The sequence below is a fragment of the Colobus angolensis genome, unplaced genomic scaffold (genome assembly GCF_000951035.1).
Source record: "Colobus angolensis palliatus isolate OR3802 unplaced genomic scaffold, Cang.pa_1.0 Scaffold186, whole genome shotgun sequence".
NCBI lineage: Eukaryota > Metazoa > Chordata > Mammalia > Primates > Cercopithecidae > Colobus > Colobus angolensis.
The window spans coordinates 4,460,555-4,482,817 of NW_012114999.1; the positions used below are offsets into that span (position 1 = coordinate 4,460,555).

Here is a 22,263-nt window from a genome sequence, read left to right on the forward strand (position 1 = left end):
ATGCTTTCTTCTTCTCCCCATCATACTCTATGTCTAGGTTTCTTTTGTAGAACTTGACAGATATTATTAGCTTGTTTTATTATTATGTGTCTCCACCAGACTGTAAGCTTCAGGAAGGCAAGGCCTATTTCTATCTCGTTTACCACTATAACTGGTGCACATTTATAACTATAAATGTTACCATTCTCCCTGTCTCTCTGTCCACATGCTCTGAGGATGCCTTTGTCTCCTTTCTCCTTCACTTTTTCCATCTAATCAGGCACTGAGGCCAATTTTACCTCCAAAATATCTCTGAACTCCGTCTCAACATTCCCATCCCCACTGCTCAGCGTGGGGCCCTACTGATGTCTAGGCAGCACTTAGGGGCAGAGTTGACAAGGTGATATCCCAGTCCGTCCCCATGTCAGCCTGTCCCATGCAGTGATGACAAATTTTCCTTCCTAAAACACAGCATGGGTCACCTAACACCCTGCTTACAGACTTCTGAATCTTCACAGTGGTTACTCAATCAACTCTATTCTTTTCCCTTTCTATGTTGCCCTCAATTTACCCTTCAATTATTCTGTCCTGTTGCTTCCCATCCTGCTGACTTGTGTGCAGGCAGGGAATGGGGGTGCCATTAGGCAACTAGAGAGGAATGAAAGAGTTGCTTTATACTACTTTGGAGTGTTGTCCTGGTCACTCTAGAGCTCCAAGACACACTGTTAAATTGGGAAGGTAAGATAAATTGAAAAAGAACAATAATGTCTATAGGACAAACAAAAGAAAATAATTGCTGGGCACAAGCAATGTATTGCCTGTTTTATTTAGCTTGGAATAAATATACCTTATTCTGATGGTAAGATTAAACCTAAATGTCCCAAGATAGAGAGAGACAGTAAAGAATAGTGGTTGAGTGCACAGCCTGTGAAACCAAACTGCCTGGTTTTAAGAAGCATTTTTACTAGCCGTGTGACTCTGTGCAAGTCATTTAATCTCTTATGCCTCAGTTTCCTAATCTGTTAAATGGGAATGATGAAGTTGTCAATATTACATGAGTGAATACATATGAAATGTTTACAAGAGTGCCTGGCACATAAAGTACTATACAATTGTTAGCTATTCCTGGTGTTGATTCAACAAATATCAAATGCCTATAATTGGGCAAGGCACTGCACAGCTATTGGGTAAAACATGAGGGAAGGAAGAAGGCAGGAGGAAGAAAAAGTTAGAAATGGAAGTCTAGGATAACTCACTTTTCAGACTTGGACATACCACGAAATGAGTGCCATTCACTAAAGGAAATACAGTAAGAGAAGCAGGGAAAAGCATGTTCAAGCTTTATGTTATAATTTCTATTGGTTTCTTTTAGACCTTTTCAAGTAGCCATTATCTCTCAAAATGTGAAATCCACAAATGCGTATTACTTTTAAATAACTTTAAGGGCCGAGAACAGCAGATAACTAGGTAGATTAGAAAAATACTTCAGGAGGGGGAAAAAGGAAACGTTTAGGGGTCCATATTCCTATTCCAAACAATGCTTAGGAAAAACTCTTGGTGAAATCAGAAAATGCTGCCAGAAGAGCCAGTAATTGGTCATGTAGTCTGCTTCCTAGCAGCATGGGACGGATGTGAGCACTTGCTTTTCCTTGTTCCTCTGTGGATCAAACCTGGGTCAAGTTCTAGGTGGGAGCTGTTCAGTGTTGCTTTTCTCTCTACATTAAAACAGTCAGTGTTGAAGAATGATTGCTAGAACAATAGTGCCAGATATCAGAAGTTTATATTATTATTATTAATAAACACTTATTCACCACTTATGTGTAAGACATGCATTATATATTTTACATGAATTACTTAATTTGGTGGATTTCATCTATCTGTAGAATATTAGAGCAAAAAAGGGCCTCAGAGCTAATATGGTCCAACCTTCTCATTTTGCAAATAAGCAAACCGGAGCCATGGAAAAGATTAAATAGCTTGCCCAAGATCTCATCTTGAGTTACTGTTACTAACAAGCTGGCAACGCAATGAGGCTGACAAATATGCAACTGGACACTATGAAATCACTTGGGCTCCTCAATCTTTTTCAGTTATTGACACAAACAAGTAATTGTGTCTTTGCCTCACAATTTAACTAATTCTGTGCCTGACAATCTTGAAACAAGACAAAGTCTAATTTTTAGAAACATGTCCTTTTGTGTTTTGTGAATGCAACCCACTTAGGTTTTGGAAACACATGGATACTGCGTTGAGCTGAATTACTCGTTTTTATATTTTTATCCTCATTTATAATCTCTTTTCAACATCTGATTTGAAAAAAATTGGAGAGAAAAATTGTGATAGCACATTGTCTGTGACTTTAGGAATTTACCTAAAATGTCTAGCTCCTGAAATAAGTTAGTAAATAGATTTACTTTGCTCTGTGAGCCTGTACCTTTCTTCTCACTAAAGTTAAAGAAATAATAATTACACAACTTGGGGGTTTATTTTCCTTCTGGCTAAAAATGGCCTGGTAAGTACCCTGAACAATCTCTCCCCTCTGTTCCCTCCTAGCTTTCTCACATGCTCTGCGTGCTGCTTCTTGAAAATCCAGATGCTCTGGGCTCCAGCTTGGTCTCTCTGCCTAACATCTGATTTGAAACACTGCGCTAAAACCATCTGCTGTATTTGGGGAATAAAGGGTGGAGTGAGTAATACTTTTTACAAATGTGTCCAAATAGGGCAATCAAGAGAAGGATAATATTAATAAGACGTGAAGGCCCGTCTGGTTGGCCACTCAGTGGCTTTTGGGGTATTTGTGTTCTCCGCCTCACACCAAGCTTCTCTCAGCTTGTGCATCTTACCGTTTCTTGGCAGCAAGATATCTGTTATACGCTCTGACTAAACTGAACATTTTTAATGGTGGAGTGAGAATTCTGAAGTTCAAAAAAGCCTGAGATGGATTGTAAAGTTGCTATTCTTGAAAGATGCGCTTGAGCTCCTCAGCATCCTTTGTAACTAACATGCATCTGGAGCAGCTATGATTCTTGTTTCTTTCCCTCACTATGGACCCATTTCCAGCTGAGCTGGATGTGTGCCCTCGCAGCTCTGTGCAGGGATTTTGGTGGGCTGTCTGCAGGTTTTATTGAACATCTGTAAATCCTCGGCTTGGGTATGCTTCCAGCTACCACTTTAATCTGTTCCTGGGATACAGTGCTCTAGGTTTTTAGCACTGGGGGCTGGGGAGGCATCTGTTTTGCTGCTGCAAGCAGAGGATGGAATAGTAACCTTGGTTTCCCATGCGTTATGGAACATGATGAGTTCTTAGGAGACCACGGTTACCGTCTTTAGCAAAATGTGCTCTCTTTTCCCAGAGAAGTGCAATCACTGAGAAGCATATTTTTCAACTTATTGTAAAATGAAGCCTATTGGGCTGCATGGGGCAGGGAAATTATACAAAATTTATCCAAATATTTGTTCTTTCTGAGAGAAGAGTATGAGAGTAGGAATTGCAGCTGTGGGGCTCCTAGAGACACTTAATGGAGACACGTCAAACAAGTGAATCGTGAGAGGGTAGAAAGGCAGGGGCTGTGGGTCTGGGCTGAGGGTACGGGAAGCTGGGGTGGGTGGACACAATAGGAAATCGAACCTGAAAACATCTGTGCTGTGGTCTCTATGAACCCTTGGTACTTCACTCTTTACAGAAGCTGGATCTGTGTGTGGCCAAGACCTGTTGAATTGCTGGCCTGATGTAAATTTCCCAAGACTTTGGCTCATACGTTCTTTAGCCTCCTGGTTAGGAGCCAAGAGGAAAGTGACTCAAAACCTGCTCTCCTCGGGTTCTCTGGGAAGCCTGCTATGTGTCTGGACTGCATGGGGTCTGTTGACTTCAACCAGACTTTTCAGCATATTTCAGTCAGTCTCTCAGGAATGAATCTTTGCTGAGATTTTTTTTCTCCTCATACCACAGAAATTCTCAGAACTGTTCACACAATCTGGAAAGTTCAAATATTCTTCCCTAATCTTTGAAGACATTGATATGCAATTCAGAACTTTAAAATCCAAAAATCTTAATTCAATACAAAATTCTTGTACTGAGAAAAACAAAACCGAAAACAATTCCTTGAATTATCTGAACATTTTAGTCTTTTCCCTTCCTTTTTCTCACTTCTTTTCCTCTCTGAGGACACAGCAAGAGTAAGCTGAAGCTATTCGGTTGGTGCAAAAGTAATTGAGGTTTCAGCCATTACTTTCAATGGCAAAAACCAAAATTACTTGTTCACCAACCTAATACTTTATGGTGGTGACCCTAGAGTTTTCTTGCTATCATCCAAACACTTTCAAAATACCTATATTTTGGATTATTTTAAATCCGTAGTTTTATAAACAGTGAATTTAAATTGAGGACCTCCTCCTCTGGCTAGAGTGCCCTGAAGAATTGTCCTTTATGCTAAGGAAAGGTAATTCTTAGGAGGGAGTCTCCTTCAAAGAGCCCCAAGCTAACAGTACAATAATAAAAATAATAACAATAAAAAATGCCATTCATCGGCTATCTACTACGGACCTGGCCCTATGAATGCTCTATTCAACCTCACAACCTCCCTTCAAACTACTATTATTTATCCCCACTTTAGAGCATAGAAAATTGAGTCTCAGGGTTAAGTGAGTTGATTAACTTTACAAAGCTTAATAAGTGATGAGGTTGGGATTTTTTTTTTTAATTAACTTTTATTTTAGGTTTGGGGGTACATGTGAAGGTGAGTTACCTAGGTAAAGATGTGTCATGGGGATTTGTACATATTATTCCATCACCCAGGTATTAAGCCCAGTACCCAATAGTTACCTTTTTTGCTCTTCTCCCTCCTCCTACCCTCCCTCCTCAAGTAAACCCCAATGCCTGTTGTTTTCTTCTTTGTGTTTGTAAGTTCTTATCATTTAGCTCCTACTTATAAGTGAGAATGTGCTGTATTTTGTTTTCTGTTCCTGCATTAGTTTGCTAAGGGTAATAATTTTCCAGCTCCACCCATGTTCCTGCAAAAGACATGATCTCATTTTTTATGGCTGCATAGTGTTCCATGGTGTATATATACCACCTTTTCTTTATCCAGTCTGTCACTGATGGGCATTTAGGTTGATTCCATGTCTTTGCTATTGTGAATAGTACTGCAATGAACATTCGCATGCATGTGTCTTTACAGTAGAATGATTTGTATTCCTCTGGGTATATACTCAGTAATGGGATTGCTAAGTCTAATGGTAATTCTGTTTCTAGCTCTTTGAGGAATCGCCATAATGCTTTCCACAATTGTTGAACTAATTTATACTCCCAACGATAGTGTATAAGGGTTCTCTTTTCTCTGCAACCTAGCCAGCATCTATTCTTTTACGTTTTAATAATAGCCGTTCTGACTGGTGTGAGATTGTACCTTATTATGGTTTTGATATGCATTTCTCTAATGATCAGTGATATTAAGCTTTTTTTCATATGCTTATTGACAGCATGTATGTCTTCTTTTGAGACATGTCTGTTCATGTCCTTAGCCCACTTTTTAATGGCGTTATTTGATTTTCCCTTGTGAATTTGTCTAAGTTTCTTATAGATGGTGAATATTAGACCTTGGTTGGATGCATAGTTTGCAAAAATTTTCTCCCATTCTCTAGGTTGTCTGTTTATTCTGTTGATAGTTTCTTTTGCTATGCAAAAGGTCCTATCTTGTCCATTTTTGCTTTTGTTGCGATTGCTTTTGGCCTTTGTCATGAAATCTGTGTTTGTTCCTATGCCCAGGGTGATATTGCCTAGGTTGTCTTCCACGGTTTTCATAGTTTGGGATTTTGAGGTTGGGATTGGAATCCAGCTCTGTCTGAATCCCAGTCCCATGATGCTTGTTCATCTCTCTCTCTTGAGTTAATTGTATTCCATAAGAAGACCAAGTGTTGAACAAATTGGAGTTGAGAAACATTGGTAATTAGGACAGTTGAGGTAGTAATCATGGCATTTGCTCAGTGGTGTAGGCATTACAAGAGCCTTTCTTTGCTTGCTTGCTTTCTATCTTACTTAATTCCCACAACACCCCTGGAACATGTCTTCTTCAACCTTTAAATCACCCTAATGCAATGATTCACCTTGGAGTCATTAGTAAGTGCAGACAAGCACAGGACACTGCTGAACCACTGATTGCAATTGCCCAAAACCCAGGTACCATGACACATATCTTTCACTCCTGACCTGCTTCTGTTTGATTACAGTCCCCTATTCCCAACATCAAAGATTATTGTCTTTCACTTTCAACTCAACTTTTGTCTTTTCAATTTGTTAATTGCTATTGTTCATACCAGCTGGACTCACAATGCCAAGACTTTGGCTCCTCTTCACTCTGCAGTTATGTGGCTGATCTGGCAGGATAACCCACCCAGAACCAAATTAAATTGGAAGGTCAGTTCAGCTGGAAAGTTGCCAGGGAGGAAATCCTACCCAGACTCCACTTAAGTTGGGAGATCAGTAGGGCCATTTCCTGGAGTGCCAATAATTCCAAGCATCAAAATACATTTGTGGTCTAAAGTATACCTGGAAATATAAAAATGTGGAGAAAGATGGTATTTCCATAACTCCTCTCAGGGAGAGTACTGTGTATCGTGTAAGAAAAACACAAATAAGCCACATTGGAGGGGAGAGTGACAAGACACTCAAGGTAAATTATTGAGTAGCCATAGCTGGCAAGAGCTAAGTTGCTGAGAAAAAGAGGGAAGATAGAAATTGGTGGTCTGCAGCCCAAGGTGCTCTTTCCCCTGTTAGTCTTCAACATCTCCTGTAGATAATGTTGAACAGATATTTAAACAAAACAAAGAGACAACTGCTTCAGGACTACCAAATTGTTATCCTGCTATGTCACCAATATGTCTCTTTCTGATCCTGACCCCACCGGCTTCAGTACCTAGATGCTAGAACAAAGCTCCTTGGCTAGTACTCAAGCACCAGCCCCTTCCTACTCCTGTAAAGGGGGTTTGTATAGCTGTAGGTGTCATCGTCGTCGTCATCATCATCATCATCATCATCATCACATTTTCAGATGAGGATCCTGAAAGTGAAATACCCAAGGCCATTTATCTAGGAAGAAGCAATGGCTTCTAAAACTACAACATGATCCCTACATAGTGCACACTAAGGTAAACTGATACTGTTTTAAAAAATCTAACAATGGTCACAGAAGACTGGAGCTGGTCTTACATGTTTCCCGTCAAAGGGTTCCTCTGCAACTTTTCTTAGTATGCTGGGAATACGTATTTCTTAAAAGTATCCTGACTTATGTCCAGAGAAAGCAAATACTACTAGTATTTGCCTCTTGTTCTAGAATGTGTTGTCAGAAAGTGTTAATAAACACATATATGTCTTTAGTGATCACATTTTTTAAACTTTTATGTTAGGTTCAGCAGTATATGTGCAGATTTGCTATATAGGTAAATTAAGTGTCACAAGGGTTTGATGTACAGATTATTTAATCACTCATGTAATGAGTATAGTACCCAATAGGTAGTTTTTCAATCCTCTCCCTCCTCCTACTCTCCACCCTCAAAAAGACCCTGGTGTCTGTGTTTCCCTACTTTGTGTCCATAAGTACTCAGTGTTTAGCTCCCACTTGTAAGCGAGAACCTGTGGTATTTGGTTTTCTGTTTCTGCATTGGTTTGCTTAGGATTATGGCCTCCAGATCCATCCATGTTAGTGACCACATTTCAAAGGTGCTTTTATGTTCTTTCACATTAGGGAACACTATCATGCCTCCAGCTGACCAAGAATTGAGTCCTCTTGGTCCAGGGACACTTCCGTGAAAGTGCCTGAATTGTTCTTTTGCTTAGGACTTTACAAACTCCTTAAAAGTTCATGAGAGAGGAAGTCAAGACTACCTAGGAAAGCAACCATACACGTCCAAAACTGAATGAACTGAAGCTTAAGTATATTTTTAAAAATTCACACCATCTAAAGGCATGAATGTGGTGTGAGGGCTCCAATCTCTTTTCACTGGGAGATTGTTGAAATCCTAAATCAAAAATGGTTTGGGAGTGGTGATATCCAGTTGTATTCTAGAGACCTTCCTTCATCCTGACCTAGCGTTTCTGAACAGAATTATTCACTTCTCCAGTCCAAGCGGGTTTGTTTGTTTTTTCCAAATCTTATTATCTGTTTTCTATGTGGTTGATAAAAGGTTAGAATTCAATGCAGGCATATTTTCTGCCTCAACTATCCATAATTTAACCACTATACAGCTATTTTTCTTGCTATTTCTGTTTCTAAATACTACCGCATATGATTTTTCTGGGACTTCTCTTTGTGACCTCTCTATGCTAGGAAGTTAGATTTGTTTATAGAGCTCTGGGGCTTGAGGTAGAAAAAAAAATTATCTCCAGGACTCTCTCCTGCCTGGAAGAACCTTCTTCAGCCACTCTCACATCCCTTCTCCTTGTCTGCATCTCCTCCGTTACCTGGGACTCCTCCACTGCCCGGTCCCGAGGCAGTGTTCTGGGTTCTTCTCCAGGAGCACTGCTTCTGGTCATTAGCTGACTGCTGCTCACTGGATGGCTATGTGAAGAGTCTCCCTAGACTGCAGGGCTCGTTGGAAAGTCATGGACCCATTGAAGGCAGTGTGAACTCACTGTCTCATGTTTCTGAACAAAAGAGCAAGGCACATCTGGCTCTGGTAGAACTGGAGGGGACAGATGTCTCTCCTTGTTCTACCTGTTTAAAGTTAACAAAGAGTGATAGTCTGGGAAAGAAACCTGAAGAAAAAAAGAAAGAAAAGAAAAGAAAGGAAAGGAAGAAAAAAATGAGGGAGAGGCCAAAAAAGAGCAGCCAGAGCTTCTCCCCTTGCTTCAACCATATCTGATTCATCATCATCTTTTCTGTGTACTGGAGTTCTGAATGAGATCTCCATTGACCAAAGCAGACTGCTACAAAGATAAAAAACTGAAGGGCACTTATCCAGTCCCTTCATTACAAAAGATGAGTAAAATGTGTTATAGGAAGGTAATGAATAGCTAGAGAATATCAGAAACACACATATTGTCTTTTCCCTTTATTAACAGGTTGTGGAGTATAATGCTGATCTGCTACTATTAGATACATTGAGGTCAGATATAATCTGCATCCATACAGTCTTTCCAGAAAATATTATTCCCATCCTTTGGCAGGGGTGCTCAGTGCACTCAAGACAGATGAGAAACATTCTTTGGGAATAATAGAGTCGTCTCCCTTAGAAATGTTTCATGTACTTCAGAGTTGCTGCCATATGGTTCCCATAAAGGTTCTGCCAAAATTCCCGTGGTTCTCACAAGAGCTCCTACCTCCTCTGTTCTTTTAATCTCCTGCTGCGGGTGGCAGACATGGGAGAGACAGGCAAGCTGCAAAGGGAAGTCGACGAAATAAAATTAAAGCCCTACAATCGTGTTCGTGTCAATGTAGATGGGGTGCCCCCCTCGGTTTGCTCTCAGAGGTGGGTGTGAGATCCTACAGGACGGTCTGGAAGACATCCCATGGAAGGCACTTTATTTTGCCCAGAAGCTGGAGGAAAAGCAGAAGGCAAGTGTTGTCTCTTAGAAGGCCTGGGCGGGGGGTAGGGGGATGGTAAAGGTTTAAGGAGAAGAAGTCTTTAGGATTTTTACTTCACAGAGGAAAGAGAATGAAACCTAGAGGCTTGTCTGAATTTGTGAAACAACGTAACAACAGAAAGAGGCAACGTTTAGAAAGACTACCACTCCTGATTATGTGTTCTGGCAGGCAGGGCAGAAACAGTCTCGCTGCCCATGTGAGGACTGAAACTGGTTTCTTTTCTCCTTTACATGATTGTTCTGAGTCCCTTCTGTTTCTTGGTGAGCTATATTGTAGTCTGTCTCCCAATCCCCCACCCTAAATTCTATGTACATAAGTGATTGACAACTTTCTTCTTTAGAAAATTGCAAATTTCTCTTGAAGGTAAATGGCAGTGTTACAAGATACACTCGTAGAGTCTGTAGTTGTGGAACATATGCTCCTGTTTGCTAATTTCCGACTGCACATTTTGAAATAGATTCTTTAGGATTAATGACCAATTATTAGCTCTGACGTGGCGCTTGCTAAGTTGGATGTGGATTCATTCTGTAAACCTTGTGTGTGCATTTGTGGTTTTTATGTTTAGCAACTACTTACATGGATCACCTGTTTTTGTTTTTCTATGACTGTTCAAAGTAGGTAAGGCCAAAACAGAATTTTGGTCCCTGAAACTCATTCCAAAAATTATACTGAAGAAGTGAGATCTCTAGGTAGGTCTTGCTGAGCTTGGCAAGCCCAAGGAGGCTCATATTTTGATGTAATGTCACTTCTTTCCCAATTGTCCTTTTGTTTGACTCATCTAGAGGAGATTTAGCACACGTGTTGGAGAGCAGTGAGGTGAAATAAAGGTCACCCAGGAATAGCATCCTCACTGGTCCTCATTCTAGCCAGGGTCCATTTGTGTAAGCTCTTTGGGTGATCCTTCCCCACCTTCGTAAATGTTTGCCTCTCATGTTGCAGGTGGGCATGGGGCTTTTGCTTGATTTGACTGAGGCAGTGAATAGATTTCACTCCCCCATTTCCTTCTCCCTCTACCCTATTTGAATTGTCTCTGCATGCTTGAAGATGAGGTAATTAAATATATCTTTGAAGGATATAGAAAACAACACCACCCTCCTCCTTGCCTTCTTCTGGGAGTGAAATCCGGTAAACTACCAGGCTGTCTTGTCAAATGAGTTATTGTTTTTCAAAATCTAGCCTGAATGGCATCCTTTATAATTAAGGCTTCTGGCTTTCAGTTTAAAGTGATATTTGCCAGTAAAAGCCTGCCAAAAAATAAATAAATAAAAGCAGGCTTACCGTTAAATATTGATTTAAGCTTGGAAACTGGCTCCAAATTTTGTTATACTAGTCTTGATCTTCACGGCCTCTGGGCATCTGTTTCAATTTGGTCAAATTGAAATGGGGAGGGACAGTGCCAGGCTAACAGCAAGGTGATCCAATATAGTAGGATGAGTTGTATTTGATGAGAAAGAGCCAGGCAAAGTCATCTACAGGTCCTGGGGATAGGTGAACTGGGCTCAGATAAAATAAAAGCTGATGGGCATCTTAACCTATCCCTTGGGCTGACCTGAGCCCGTGATTATATTTTTGAAATTTAAAAAAACGTTGGGTTATCTTTGGAGGACAGAATTTTTTTTTTTCTGCCTGTCTGTGTATCCTGTTATATATAAGCATTTCCTCCAACTGGTCTGGATGGGCAGTTTTCCTTATGATCCTTCCGTAGTACTGGTAGGGATATAAAAAGCCCAAATGCAAAACATTTCCCTAGGAACCAAATTTCTCAATCCCTACTTTGAGTTTATTTTCCTACGTAGGAAAAGGATAAGGTTCTCAGAAGAGTTTTCTCTTCCTGAGTATGTATGTTTGAGAATTGTTCTTATCCATCTCTATCTCTCACAAGAGATGGCAAACCGGAAGGGGGAGAGTTAAAAGTTCCTGAAAGAAGGGCACTTGATGAAACTGAACTCTGTGGGTGCAAAGTGCCTGAGATCTATTAGTTTTGGCAACCCCAGTTATTCCAGTGTCTCTTATCATCTGTAAAGTTAACAAGGGCTGATAACAGATCATGAGGCAGGGTACTGGTTTGTATTCCAGACTCATAAATATTTCAGAATACCATTTTTTTTTTTTTTTTTTTTTTTTACAATCAGATACATTAGTTTGCCAAGTATGCTGCTGGATGTTCATTCAGCACTAGTGTTTAACAAAAGCCCGGTTTTAAAATCAGAGGATATGAGTGGGGGTGCCTCGAGGTGTGCATCACTTGTTATTGTACCTGGCTTTCAAATGCATGTCCTAATTTGAGTGAGAGAGTTGGTATTTGACCTCTAGAAACTGCTGCCGTCTACCTTGAAAAATACATTGTTATGTTCTATGGGCAAAAAAGCATCAATCTTAGCTACACCTTCATATTCTTTCTCATTCTCTAGCTCTGCCAGTGCCCTTGTGTTTCTTTGTACTTCACACTATGGACAGTAGAATCAGGCACCAAAGGGTGAATTTAATTTGGAACAAACCTCTGTCTTGATAGAACTGCCTTTACCCAGGCTCAAACACAGCAACCTGCAATTTCCTGAGGCTCTGCCTCACCTAGCGCTATCACAGGCTCTAAAAATTAAGTCCAGTCTCAGCATTTCTCATAGCTAACCCAACTACAGCAAAAAAGGGGTATAGACACACAAGTCAGCCAAGTAGCAATGGTTTTCTCCCTGATGTAATCAAATGGAGTGCACGGATATCACTTGATTAACAGCTGCGGTATTAATTTCCCTTTTTGGTTGCTTGACTCACAGCAAGAATCATGTCAAGGCAGCAGAGAAGCAATTAAATTGATTTTAATCTTTGTCAGAGAAGATAACATGCCTCCTTCTCTTCTCATTTAAATAATTAAAGTTTCAGTAGGTATTATTTCTGGCTTTAAAGAAATTGGTATCTTAATGTAATAGAATCCTTATAATTATATACTTAATGGTCCTTAATAAGTTAATCATGGTTTTTCATTTAACATGTATTTTTTACTTATTAAACTTTTATTTGTTATAGTATCTTTACTTTCAAGAAGAAGGGAGAAAACACAAAGAATGATAGATACAAAACAGTTCTGTCATTTCTTATATTAATCCTTTCAGCATTTATTTTCTTCTTCTTTCATACTGTCTTGGACTAAAATTTGAAGTAATTTTTTTACATTTCAGTTCATTTAAAAGAAGCCCACTTATTTTAATACCAACATACTTAATTTTAATAATGATAAAATTAGGGGCTTCTATGAAAACTTCTTTTAATAACAACATACTTAATTTAATAATGATGAAGTTTTTGGCTTCCGTGAAAACTTCTTTGTAGAATATCGTATTACTTAAATTGTATTGAGTTCCTTTAAACTTAAAATTTCATTAAGATCTTAGAGAAATATTGAAAAAACATTGCAAATGGTTTTATTCCTCTTCAGTATTCAGTCAGACATTATATAGTTGTTTTACTACTCACCCCAATATTGTGAGATGCATTTCAGAGAAAAGGAAATAGAGAAAAACAAATAGGGGCAAAATTCATCACAGCCTTACTCGTTAGATACTGGATTTTGGCTGTAATGCATATGTAGCCTATATAATGTTGAGCATTACATAATTTAACTATATAAGCCCCAGTTGCTACCAATGAGGGGAGTGACAGAGGAAGTGTTATCCCGGAGAAAGCCTACTTCTCAATTCAGATTCCTATCAAGAAATGAGCTTTTCACCAAAAGGTTTCAAAACTGCTTCCTTTTCAGGATGCTGAACACTGACTAAGAGGAGAGAGCACACATTACATGGAGACCATGGTCTCTGTACCAGAAACATTGAGAGTAGAGAGAAGCAAAACCAGCATCATGGAGCCAGTCCCTTTATCCAGGGTCTTGGAGGGATACAGTCTTCTGTAGAAATTAAATAAAGACTGAATTATTCAATGGGTATTTTGAGAAGAGAGCCACTGTAAGCTTACATACTGTGAATTGCAAAATGTTATTGCCTCTGGGTGGACAGGTTTTAAAAAGATGTTTTTTTTTTCCTCCTGGCATGGCTGACAAAGGGAAGGCGGGGTGTCAATCCCATCTTTCCCTTCCCTTGCCCAGTGCTTCTTTATGTGCACAACCTGCACAACTGCATGTGGTTTGCAAACATGCATAAGCAAAGACTAACAGCTTCTGAAACAAACTCTGAATCAAAGAGGGAGCATATTAATGCAGATGGCAGAGGAGGTGAGCAGCATGGGCAGACAGAAGCATCACAGAGACTGCAAGAAGAATGCGCCAGACCAGCTCCTTGTGGCCATACTGATTGAGAATTATCACTAGCTCTTTAGGATTTGGAAACTTGGAAACACATTATATGTTTTTCCTAGTTTGTTACAGAGTATGTGTGTGTACTTCTGTCTCTTAAAAATATTTAATTTTAAAGAATTGACATATAAAATTATATGTATTTATCATCTATAACACAATATTTTGAAGTACAGTTCTGTGTCATAAGGATATGTTCTGAGAAATCCATCAATTTTGTCATTGCATAGACATGATAGAGTGTAGTTACACAAACCCAGAGGGTATAAACTACTACACACCTAGGCTACATAATGTAGCCTATTGCTCCTCAGCTGTAAACCTGTATAACATGTTACTGTACTAAATACTATAGACACTGGTGAGTATTTGTGTATTGAAACATATGTAAACATAGAAAAGATGCAGTAAAAATACGGTATTACAATCTTATGAGACCACTGTAGTACATGAGGTCCATCATTGATTAAAACATTGTTACATGGCGCATGACTTTATATATGCATTGTGGAGTGGCTAAATCTACTTAACTAACAAACGTGATACATCACATAGTTATTATTTTTTGAGGTGAGAACACAATATCCACTCTCTTAGCATTTTTCAAGAATACAGTGTATTAACTATAGTCACCATGCTGAATGGTAGGTCTCTGGAACTAATTTCTCCTATCTAGGTGTAATTATGTACCCTTCCACCAACATCTTTCTAACCCCACCCCACAAACACCCCATAATAAAGCCTCTTGTAACCACCATTTTACTCCTTATTCTATGAGAATGGCCTTCTTTGTCTCTCTTTACAGTTTTTGACTTAATGTCTATTTTGCCTGATATTAATACAAGTATACTTACTCCTGCTCTCTTTTAGTTTCTACTTGAATAGAATATCTTTTTCTGTTCCTTCATTTTCAGTCTGTGTCTCTATAGGTAAAGTGAGTCTCCTGTAGGCAGCAGATAGTTGGGTTGGCTCTTTTTTTTTTTTTTTTATCCATTCCAGCCACTCTTTGTATTTTGATCAGAGAACTTTATCCTTTTACAACCAAGGTAATTATTAGTAGATAAGGACTTACTACTGACATTTTGTTTATTGTTTTCTCATTGTTTGATAGACTGTTGTGTGTGGTTTTTATTACAGGATGTATCTTCAGTCATTCTCAATTAATCTTAATGCTCTTGGTTCCTACATTGCTGTCAGCATTGAGGATGTTAGAGTGCAGAGTATCAAAACCAGCATTTATCAGAAAGAAAGGATGTTTACACAAACATTAAGGCATGGAAGAGAGTCAGTGGGGTGGGGGTGGAAAATGAAAGAATATCCTAGGCTGAGGAAATCATTGAAGCAAGAGTATGGTGTATATGAGCATGGGTTCTTTTAGAAACTATCTTAACACCTGATCAAATGTGGGTGTTTCTGAAAATGCTGAGCTGATTGTGGCACATTCTCTGTCCTGGAGGAGCTGGATGCATTCTTACATCTACCCTATTTGATCCTCATACAAATTTTATAAATTAGATAAGAAACATCTTAATAACTAAAAGTCACTGAAGAGAGAAACTTTAAAAAAGTACACAAGACTTAAGTTTACGCAACAGACTCTAGGAATGCTGGGACTGAAACCCAGCTGCCTGGCAACTACCGTGGTGCTTTCAACCAGATCAGAGAGGGGCTAGCTTTTTCCTGCTTCTTCCCCAGGTAAGAGAGAGAGAGAGAAAAAAGCATTATTGTTGTTATTTTATTATGATGATTATTACTATTATCAGATAGTGAGGGGTGAAGGAAAAGAGTACAGCTAGACCCCTTCATTTCTCTCTGCTAGTAGTGAATACGTGAAAAATCCTTGCAAGGTGAGTTAGCAGATGTGAAATGCAATGAAATGTGTGTGGGGGCATAATAAAGTCAATTAAAGGAGTTCTGAGTATTTGCAGAGCAAGTTTGTTCATCTATCTCAACAACTTTAAAGATATTTTTATTTTAATAAGATAAATATTTAACTCATCTTGCCAAATAAGTTTTCTGCTAACAACCATATACCTCTCCCATAACACTAATCGCAAAGTGTATTTCTAAAGTGATTCCAGTCCTGTTTGGGCAATCAGTATTATTTACTCTATTTCTTCTAGTCCCTAGCACAATGTCTGGGCTAGAGGATTCATTAGATCACTCAGGAAATGTTCATTGAGAGCCTACTATGTGGCATTTTAGGTATTTAGGACATAGCAGTGAAGGAAGTAGATGTGATTCTTTCTCTAATGCAGCTTATATTTTGATGGAATATTTTAGTATTTCTATAAATAAATAAATAAAGATATGTGTTATAAAGAAAATTAAAGAGATGTGATAATGATGAAATGGGATAATTTGTTTGGGTGCCCAGGAAGGTTTCTTTGAGGAAGTGACATTGGAACCGAGACTCAAATGTCAAGTTTCAAATGTAGGAAACAGCTTTGCATATCTGAAAAATGGAAAGATGGATATTATGGCTTGAGGCTGAAGGGGCAAAGGAAGTGGTGTGGAGATGAGTGGAAGGATTGCAAGGTGGTCTTTTCACAGAGGAGGGTGAGGGAGCTAGGTAATGTCAAAAGCTGACTGATGTTGCTAGGCTGTCAAAAGTACCAGGCTGCAGAGATTCTCCAAAACTTAATTAAATTTAAAAATATTTGTGCTCCAAAGGACACAATCAAGAAAGTAAAAAAATAACCTACCAAATGGGAGAAAATATTGGCTAATCATGTATCCAATAAGAGGCTTGTATTCAGAAATACAAAGGACTCTTACAATTCAATAGATAAATAAATCAGTTTAAAAAGTGGGCAAAGGAGTTGAATAAATGTTTCTTTAAGGAAGAGATATAAATGGCCAGTTAACAAATGGAAAGATCCTCTTCATCTTTAGTTATCAGAGAAATGCCAATCAGATAATGAAATACTCTCTCTTACCCACTAGATGGCTAGAATTTAAAAAGTCAATAACAAGATGTTGGCAAGGATATGGAAAACAATCCGCATACCCTTCTGGGAAAGTAAATGGGAATGTTAAATGGTGCAGCTGCTTTAAATGTCAAATGGTCCAGCAATTCTATTTCTATGTATATATACCCAAGAGAAATGAAAGCATATGTCTCAACAAAAACTTGTACACAAATGGCATTATTCATAATAGCCAAAGGTGGGAATAACTCAAATGACCATTGACTGATAAATGAACAAAAAAAGTGGCATATCCATACAATGGAATTGGCCATAAAAAGGAATGAAATGCTAATACATGCTACAACATGGATGCACTTTGCAAACGTGATGGTAAGTGAAAGAGGCCAATCACAAAGGGCCACATATATCATTCCATTCATATGAAGTTTCCAGAACAGAGAATTCTATGAGTCAGAAGGTAAATTAGTAGTTGCTTGGTGGTGGGGGATGAGAAGACAGGGGCAGTAGTTAAAGGGTGAAAGGATTTCTTTTTGAGGTGATGAACATGTTCTAAAATTTGCTGTGGAGATGGTTGCATAAATCTGTAAATATATTAAAAGTCACGAAATTGTATACTTGAAATGGGTGAATTGTATGGTGTGCAAAATACATCTTAATAAAGCTATTTTAAAAAAACACTAAAAAAGCTCCCAAAGCCTAAGGTACACTTTATACTACCCAAGAGATTCAGGCTCTTCAGATAAAATTTACTACTTCCAGATTAGAATACTTTTGTGCCCAAGGGAGAATCATCAATGAGGCTATTCTTAGAACACAAAGCTTTCCTTCCTAAAATACTGGAAAGGAGCAACACCTTGAACACCACAGGAAACCCATAAATATCTAATTTGCACCACTGCATGATCAAAGCAGCTTGCTTCTTCCACTCATTAGCAACACTCAAAAATATATTCTAGCTCTTTGCCTGCTGAAAGGGATATTTACATTTGCTCTTTGCATGAACTAAATAAGCCCTGTTTATGCCTACAGTTTCTCTGCAGCTCTGGTCCACCTGAACTGTGTTTGGAAAGTAGATAGAGAGCTGTTCTGGGACAAACACGGTGGCAGAAGGTGTGAGTGTTGTATGAGAAATCATTTAAATTAATGCATTTGGAATCATGAATTTCAAAGTAACTCTAGAATTAAGAATCTTTCAGCTTCCTAGATGACAAGAAGTTGGCCATTGTATTTGACTACTTGTAACATGCCCTTTGTCTTGCAGATGAACTGGTCATAGCAGAGGCAAATTTTAAGCCCTTTAAAATAGAAAATACCTTATTCATCACTGTACTCTTTAATCTATAATTTAGTGGTTTTGTGTATAACGTGTTCAGTGATGTTTAAATTGAATTTTAATTAATGGATTACCTGGAGAACAAGTTCAAGAAAAATTTCAATGATTGAAATTAATAAAATTGAACACATGATAAACGGTATTAGCCACCTGTAGGTCTGACCCACCCTGGGAGCTGGCATATAAATGGCTATCTGAACCAGAGTCTCCAGCTGCCAATCAGGAAGCCATGAAATTGATGATGCTACTGTAAGTTGATATGGAAAGAAACAGAAAGTCAGACTTTCCCAGTACAAATAATGCTCAACTTATAATGGGGCTGTGTACTGATAACCAATCACAGGTCAAAAATATCATAGGTTGAAAATTTAATACCCCAAGAAACCCATCATAAAATAGAAATATAGTAAACTGAACCATTGTAAATTGAGGACTGTCTGTATTTTTTAGCCCAGTTTAAGGAAGGAAGACCTTGTAATTGGTGGACATAAGCCTTCAGTTCACTAGACTGAGGCTCTGCTTGGTGGCAGAATAGTTCAGTAGTGTGCATGAGATATGTAATTTCCTCCACTATCATTATGGGACAAGGTTCCCAGGTGTTGACATATATGAAGCTGTATATTTGCCAGTCACAAGGATCAAATTTGTCTCTTCTCTTTCTCTTGATTCCACAATAATCAGTCACAAGGTGCTGCCTATGTGTGTGTGAGGTCCTATCTGAAAAAGCCTGTTGGCCTTCCTTTGAGAAAGAAATTTGACAGTGACTTCTTTCAGTTTCTTCCTAACCATTGCTCTTTCTTGTCACCAACAGAGCAGGGCCTGTTTTCCCCAGGCTTCTCTCTGTCCATTTAGGTTATGTGAATGAGTCTGAAATGTCCAAATATCCTAAACATGTTTTTGGATGTAAGAGATATGCCTTGAAATCCAAAGTATAGGATACTGGTACCATCTTTACCACACATATGGCTCTTAGCACTTTACAGCTCAATTTTCTGCTTAAAAGGGTGCCACTTACAAACCAGCAAATACAGCAAGTGACTAATTAGCCAAATTAATGAGGGCTTGTTTACTTGAAGTCCCCAGTGCCCTTGGAACTTGGGATGTTTCGTTATTACAATCTGCAAGTGGTTTCCTGCAATTAATTTTTAACATACGGCTCTTGCCTCTTCTCAGTAATATCTAATATCCTAATACTTTAGAGAGGTTTGCAAGATTTAACTCATTAATCCTCAAAAGGAACCACGGGAATACTGAAATAAAAAGGAATCATACTACTTTTTTTTGTCAACATTAATTTTGGCATACTTTACAAATGTTGTCCTATAGGTCTAGGGGAAAATTGGTAAAGATCAGGTATTTAGGCCCATTCTGATAAAAGTGTAAAAAGGAAGAAACACAGATGTGTGTCAAAGGAATTGCCATTTGCTACAGAATGAAAGATGAACAAACTAAAAACGTCAGTCCACTTACTTCTAGCCTTTTATAGGGTCAGCTTATTAGAGACAAACCTAAATCTAACTAAGCACATGAAAGTAAACAATCAAAAACAAAGACAAATATTGAAAACAGCAAAAGGAAAGTCATTTATCACATACAAGGGATACTTAATAAGATTAACAGCTAATTTTGCATCAGAAAGCTTGGAGGAGAGAAGGCAGTGGGATGACATATTTAAAGTGCTTGCAGGAAAAGAGTTAAAGAATTCTGTTTCTGGCAAAATCGTTCTTCAAAAATAAAAGTGAACTTAACATATTCCCAGATAAACAAAACCTAAAGAAGTTCATTGCTAATGGACTTTCCCTACAAGAAATGCTAACAGGAGCCCTTCAGGCTAAAATAAAATGAAACTAGACAGTAACTAGAAGCCATATGAAGAAAGATATAACTCTGGTAAAGGTAACCACAAAGGTAAACAAATACACTAGAATTACTGTGTTTTTGGTTTGTAACTTCTTTTTGGTTTTCTATATAATTTAGAAGACACATACATAAAACAGTAATTATAAATTCTATGTTAAGGGACATGAAATATGTAAGTATAAATTTTGTGACAATAACAACTTGGTGGAGACAGAAAAGTATAGAAACAGAGTTTTTGTATTCTATTAAAGCTTAGTTGGTTTCAATTCAAACTAGATTGTTATAGACTTAGTACGTGAGTTATAATTTCCATGGTAACTACTAAGAAAATAACTTTGAAAATATAAAAAAAAGAAATGAGGAGAAAATGAATAGTACCCTAGAAAAAAGTGAATCAAACACAAAAGAAGATAGTATTGGAAGAATTGAGGAACAAAAAAAATATGAAACATATAGAAAACAAATAGCAAAATGGCAGAAGTACTCCTTCCTTATCAGTAATCACTTTAATGCAAATGAATTAAACTTATCAGTTAAAAGACAGAGACTGTCACAATAGATTTAAAAGAAGCTTGTAGTAAGGTGTACATGTAAAGCACGTGAAGAAGTAAAGTAAGCATCTCCAGCTCACTCAGAAGGGAGAGCCTATTATTGTATTGATGACTGAATTCTAATCCATCTCAAATTATCAGTTCCACTATTGCTTCAAACTTAATAATTTGAATAATTCTATCTTTGTATTTTGATAAAAGCCAATCTCATATATTTGGGGCTAAGCTACTATCTTAGTTCATTTTGTGCTGCTGTAACAGAATACCTGAGATTAGATAATTTATAAAAAACATAAATTTGTTCTCTTACAGTTCTGGATGCTGGGAAGTCCAAGATCAAGGCTCTGGCATCTGGTGGGGGCTTTCTTTCGGTGTTCATACAAGGCAGAGGAGCAGAAGAGAGAGAACTCATTTCCACAAGCCCCTTTCACAAGACATCATGACCTATATAACTCCCCAAAGGTTCCACCATCCAACACTGTTGCAATGAGGATTCAGTTTTCAGTATAAGAATTTTAGAGGGGATACATTTGGATCATATCAGCTATAATATGGTATCAAGTTTGGAATGAATATTCCCAAGAGAGAAAAGGTTTTTTTCTTTTCTTTTTTTCTTCTTTTTACTATCAGCTGGCCAAGTAGTATTTTTAAAACATGGCATCAACATATTAAGCAAATTTACATTTAAGAAACAGTGGAGGAGATGTAAAAAGGAAGAGCTGACATCATTAAATGAATGGAAACATCAAGAACAAAAGAAAGATGCAGAGTCTGTACATGCCCATTATTCACTCTGAATGTAGAAAGAATAGGTTTTGAGATAGTCTTCAATGAAGGGGAGCCTCGTTCGTTGACTTGTGTGGAAAAAAGCATATTCCTAGTGTAGGAAGGAGGTAAAATGGGTGTTGGGTAGAATATAGCTTTGGAAGTTAAGAAGCAAAACAAGCAATGGAGTCCATCTCTCCTTGCAATGAGTGACAAACTCAAGTGCTTTGAGAAAAGAAGCAATGAGCTTACCCTGAAATATTTGGATTTATACCTAACACTAAGGAAGACAAATGATAAACTGTTAGTAGCCTAATAACTCTGATGTGGTTTGGCTGTGTCCTCACCCAAATTTCATCTTGAATTCCCGTGTGTTGTGGGAGGGACCTGGTGGGAGGTAACTGAATCCTGGGGGCAGGTCTTTCCCATGCTGTTCTCGTGATAGTGAATAAGTCTCACAAGATTTGACAGTATCATAAAGGAGGGTGGGGGGCTCCCTGCCCAATCTCTCTTTTTGCCTGCTGTCATCCATTCAAGATGTGACTTACTCTTCCTTGCCTTCCACCTTGATTATGAGAGTTCCCAGCCGCATGGATCTGTAAGTACAATTAAACCCCTTTCTTCTGTAAATTGCCCATCTCAGATATTTCTTTTTCATCAGTGTGAAAACAGACTAATACAAACCCTCTCCTCTAATTTTTTTGATGCATCATCTTCCCAAGGTGTTTCTCTGTAAAAACACTTTGATGAATCCATTGATAAAAGTATAAAATGTAAGCTCTGCTATGGTCTAAATGTGTCTAATTTTGTGTCTCCCCGAAATTAATATGTTGAAACTGAATCCCCAATGTGGTAGTATTAAGAAGTGGGGTCTCTGGGAGCCCTCATGAATGGGATGAATGCCCTTATAAAAGAGGCCTAGGAACTTGTTTTCTTCTTCTACCATGTGAGGATGCCACAA

At 38.3% G+C, this 22,263-nt stretch overlaps 1 long non-coding RNA gene across 1 annotated transcript; it reads left to right on the forward strand.

Moving 5' to 3' along the window:
- Positions 1–9,280: 9,280 nt before the first annotated feature.
- LOC105510323 lies at positions 9,281–14,617 on the forward strand. Its single transcript, XR_001001548.1, has 2 exons — positions 9,281–9,527; positions 13,312–14,617. It is a non-coding gene; the product is annotated as an uncharacterized LOC105510323 (long non-coding RNA).
- The last annotated feature ends 7,646 nt before the right edge of the window (positions 14,618–22,263 follow it).